The sequence below is a fragment of the Periplaneta americana genome, chromosome 14, assembly GCF_040183065.1.
Source record: "Periplaneta americana isolate PAMFEO1 chromosome 14, P.americana_PAMFEO1_priV1, whole genome shotgun sequence".
Taxonomy (NCBI): domain Eukaryota; kingdom Metazoa; phylum Arthropoda; class Insecta; order Blattodea; family Blattidae; genus Periplaneta; species Periplaneta americana.
In genome coordinates this window covers 59,770,505-59,775,936 of record NC_091130.1, presented here as the reverse complement: position 1 = coordinate 59,775,936, position 5,432 = coordinate 59,770,505, and the positions used below count along the sequence as shown (strand labels likewise).

The window sequence follows — 5,432 nt, the reverse complement described above, 5'->3', positions numbered from 1 at the left end:
CATTTTCGTAAGTCAAGTAATATTTTATTGTATTAGAGTACTTCGTTACTTCTAATATTTATATACTTTCTTGTAATCGTGCAATAGTCAATTAAATCCCACTGGAGTTTTGATTTTCTCTAGAAAAATCAAAACCTCTAGTGAGATTACTGTTGATAAAACTGGATTGATATATCTACATTCGTATCAAATTTATTTATAAATAATGAATGTGTGCTCACAATAAGCGTAAGAACTAACATTCATATAATTGATTTACAATTAAATATCAGTGGCGAAGTTAATGTGTAAATACTGGGTAGGGTAAAAATATCTGCTTACTTCATATTATCTCCTTATAGAGCAGATGTTTCTCGGCTTTTCTATCAATTTTCTTTTGTGACACAGACACCACAAGAAGTTGGCCACTCATTTCCATCCCCAAACAGAAAACAGGAAAAACAATATAACTTATTTGTCTCAGAGCATCCCCCTTGAATCCATTGGGAACCCTAGCGAGCTTACATTAATGTAATATAATTTTCTTGTCTTTGAAATAATGCAGAAACATGAAGAAACAACCCAATTTCACGTATTCGGGCATTGAATTAGGATTTGTCGACAACGAAGTAGAAGTGTTAACTGACGGCAAAATCCTCTCTTGGCAAATCTCTTACTAAATTCAATCCAGATTCTCGAGTGAACGAGCGAAAACATTTCAAAGAACCGTGAATTTCCTTTGCGAGGATGCGTCATTGTCTCTTCCCTAGACACAGTCTTATTTTACATAACAAATATACACTCAGTGTTGCTGAATATAGTTTGTATTTGCATATATAAAAATTCTCTTGCTACGAGGGAAGTTCACTTGATTTCAGTTTAAAGGGAAATGTGCAGAGTTAAAACTAAAGTTTATCGTATGGAATTAGTCTTGTTTACAAACATAGAATACAAGAATAACTGTAGACCAAATTACAGAATTTTTATAGAAAACAAATCCAAATATTAAGGAGTCCTCTGAAGTTAAGTATTTAGGCATAATTCTTTACAGTCATTTAAAATGGAACCAACACCTTTGTAATAAATTACGTAAAATATTATTTTGTTTTATTGAGGAATTACTTGTCAATAAGTTTATTACGCACAATATATTTATTGTTATTTCAATCGGTAATTATGTATGGAATTATAGGATGGGGTAGCTTATTTAAATCTAATTTTAATCCACTTTATTTGTTACAGAAGAAAATAATTAAATATGTCTTCATAAACCTATTCATTTTCCATCTCAAAAATTGTTTTTAGGCTTTAATGTTCTTAAAATAAGACAAATGTATTATATTGTATTAATAAAATTCATACATAAAAATCGAAATAAATTTGAATTGTTTTCGCATAGTTATGAAACAAAAGGTATGAATTCTTTAAGATTGTTTGAACCAAAATGTAACACTGCTACAGTATTTAATCATAGTAGTAATATAGGCCCAAGAATATATAACAAATTTATATTTAAATATCCTAATCTTATATTATTATTTCAATGTACCGAAGTACATATGATATTTCCATGCAGATATTCTGCGTCATCATACGATGAAAGAGTAATGGAACGGAGAAAAATTCTCTCCGGCGCCGGGATTTGAACCCGGGTTTTCAGCTCTACATGCTGATGCTTTATCCACTAAGCCACACCGGATACAACCCCGACGTCGGATAGAATTGTCTCTGAGTTCCAACTCTTGGGTTCCCTCTAGTCATTTTTGCTCATGTCAAAGTTTGAAGGTACTAGGACAATGGTCCCGTAACTTTTTTTATTTTATTAGGTTATTTTACGACGCTGTATCAACATCTAGGTTATTTAGCGTCTGAATGATATAAAGGTGAGAATGCCGGTGAAATGAGTCCGGGGTCCAGCACCGAAAGTTACCCAGCATTTGCTCGTATTGGGTTGAGGGAAAACCTCGGAAAAAACCTCAACCAGGTAACTTGCCCCGACCGGGATTCGAACCCGGGCCACCTGGTTTCGCAGCCAGACGCGCTGACCGTTACTTCACAGGTGTGGACGGTCCCGTAACAGTGGCCTAAATGACTGTAGGCTTGTCTCATCTACTACTCGTAATCTATACAAACAGTAAAAAGTTATAATATTAAACATCAGAATTTCATACCATAGGCCTATGGGCACGAGAAAAAAACAGCCGGTGATAAAACGTAATTAGATTTTATGAATTTTATTATAATATCGACATTGGCGATTGATGACTAAGAAAAGTATTTGATGGCGGAAACTGAAAGATAAATATAACAAATTAATCATTAAGCTGTGTTATAAATATTCTGAAATAAGAGGGAGCAAGGTTGGCTACTGTCAACGTCAAGTGGACACTAGCTTAATGAAGGGGTGTCTACCATGTGCGCCACAGTTGGGGTTTTAATCCTAAAATGTGTATCGGTAAACATTCCAGCAGCATCATGCGTGCGACAGATTGCTGCAGGTATAATACCTAAGTGCGCCACGGCGCATAAATTTGTTTTAGATGGGCATGAGTCTAGTAAATTTTTGGGATATATTTTTTTACTTCCGTTTCTACAAATTCAAGACATTGATGACTGCTTCACAGATGACTTGATGACCAGCAAACCTGAAGGAGAGAGAGCAGATTCCTTTTGCGCTTAATTATTCGACAACTATATTTCTCTACGTAGACATCAAGTTCCCCTCCTCAGAATGTGGGCAAACGTACGCTGTAGAGACAAGACAGAAATCACAAATATCGTAGAATCGCTCCATTCAAAGTTCAATATCTTCCTTTTATCATAACCATCCCAACATATTTACCTTCATTGACACCTTAACACAAGTAAAAATCCGAAGCAGTCATCAGTATGTACCAGTAAGAAGAATTCGTAAAGTCTGTGACAAGTGCAAGCGAGTTACAATTCTGAAAAAAAAACAGTAGGCCTATCCTGAAAACAGAATAACAGAAGCAGATTTTATTAAAAAATTTTTTATGAAAGCAGATGCTCTACAAGTGAACTTGAAGAACAGTAAGCTTAATAGATGACTAACCAATACGGAAAACAAAATTCGCTAAAGTATTTTAACCAATACTGACAAAGTGCGTATATCAATTATTTTTAACCACATCTACGTAATCTTCATAGCCAGTCATAAATCTGGTGAAGTGGGAAGTAAGTGTAAGTCGGCAAGTATGAAACTTAGGCGCATCGTACACTATTTCCGGCCGGAAGTCGTGGCGCACCTAAAAAAGAGGGGCTCGCGACAGGAACAGTTTGTCTGTGGCGCATGCGCGGACCTCTCCTGCAGCGCGTGAGGAATAGTTTGGCTGTGAGATGATAATTGTGATTGCACGGACTTGGTTAATAAAAACCTAAACTAACCAAACCTAACCTTCGTAAGCCTAGACTATATGCAAGATGTGTAACCGGAGCGCAAAGGGAACTTCTCGATTTTATCAAGAATATGTACGCGAAAATAAATTCAGATAAGGATCACGCCGGCAAGCCGCACGTCACCTAACACTGTCTCGGCCGAAAGTCATGGCGCACCTAACATTATTTCGGGCCGGAAGTCGTGGCTTACCTAACATTATCTCGGGTCGAAAGTCGTGGCGTACCTAACACTGCCTCGAGCCGGAAGTCGTGGCGCCCCTAACAATATCTCGGGCCGGAAATCGAGGCTTACCTAACACTGTCTGGGGCCGGAAGTCGAGGCACACCTAACACTATCTCGGGCCGGAAGTCATGGCGCACCTAACACTATCTCGGGCCGGAAGTCGTGGCTTACCTAACACTATCTCGGGTCGAAAGTCGTGACGTACCTAACACTGCCTCGAGCCGGAAGTCGTGGCGCCCCTAACAATATCTCGAGCCGGAAATCGAGGCTTACCTAACACTGTCTCGGGCCGGAAGTCGAGGCGTACCTAACACTATCTCGGGCCGGAAGTCGTGGCGCACCTAACACTATCTTGGGTCGGAAGTCGTGGCGCACCTATCATTATGTCGGAAGTAAGTTGAGGTAACCTTGGCGTATATCGGTGTCTCCCTACTGAAGCTCTCTCGATAGCGCTTTCCGTGTTCTTTGCATGTCTTCTCACGTAACATGAAAAAGAGACTACAGCAACAGCCCGAAACCTAAAGCCAAGAGACGTCACGTAGGATAGGTGAATGGCACAGTAAGATTTCAGTGATATTGTGTCGGCACGTGAGGTAGATTCATGTCTTGTGGTATATATACGACTTGTGGCGTTACGTGCGATACATCAGTGACTTGCGACGTCAATATGATACGTTAGTGACATGTAACCTCCAGGTGTCATAAGTCATAAAGCATTGACCTAAAGTATTGTACTTCAGTGGCATGTGCCAATACGCCGAAAGATCCATGTTACAATTAAATTCACTTGACGTGCTCTTATGACTATCAGTACGGAATTAGGCTTCTTCAGGAAAATTTTAAATGTAAAACATACTATATCGCTTTTAAAAATGGAGATTTTTAGCTATATACTGGTATTTGTGATGTCATCGCCCATTCATTTATCCATCTTATTCCGTCATTGACCCGAGTACTCTACGTGGTCATTTGACTTCGGTTGGTGAATTGTGCCTCTTAGCATCCACGGAGAATGGAAAATTTATACAGAGTGAAAGGATTATAACTGTATTAATTTTAAGAACAGAATTTTTAGGTTGTAAGTAACAAAAAAATCAATGTCACTTTGGTATTTGAATAACTGTTTAGTCGAAAAAAAAATATTTGTCTGAAGTTTGAATTCCATTTATGGTAAAACTGTTGGGTATTGATACGTTTGAGTGATACGATATCAACGTGAAAAACAAGCATCGCTGCACTTAAGTGTTGCTCGGCAAGTGTACAGTACTGTACACTGTTTATCTGTGTTCTTACGTTGTACCTCAGCAGTAGCAAGTCTTATGCACTCTATTCGTAGAATTCTAAAGGTGAAGTCAATTAAGGACAATGCAAATATTTACTAATCGTGAGTACCTACCTAGGTATGCTTTTAATTTATGGGGAACCTAGCGCTTTTGCAACGTATCGACTTCCAATCTCTCAACAGAAACTCGATTTTTTCCATAATCATTATCAGGCTTCGAGACTTTGGACCCTATACAATAAGTTTACTGTGCTTGTACTATAGGTTGTTGACTCGCTGCAGGTAGTGAAAGGTAGAGATGTGTTCAGGTAACAACGTTGCTATTTAGAGTAGAGTACGGTAGTATGGGGAAGAGCACACATATGTACATTCTGAAAGTAAATATACATTACACAATGACAATGTCAAAAGAATGTGAAAAGCATTTATTCTCCTGTCTTTTATAAGCATTTGTGATTAATTATACAGTGTTAATGGTGAAAATAAACATGTAGCAATTTTAATATTTTCATCTATCCTATTGGTCGTATT

At 38.0% G+C, this 5,432-nt stretch overlaps 1 non-coding gene across 1 annotated transcript; it reads right to left on the bottom strand.

Moving 5' to 3' along the window:
- Nucleotides 1–1,606: 1,606 nt before the first annotated feature.
- TRNAY-GUA (transfer RNA tyrosine (anticodon GUA)) lies at nt 1,607–1,678 on the bottom strand. The gene has a single exon. It is a non-coding gene; the product is annotated as a tRNA-Tyr (tRNA).
- Nucleotides 1,679–5,432: the final 3,754 nt, after the last annotated feature.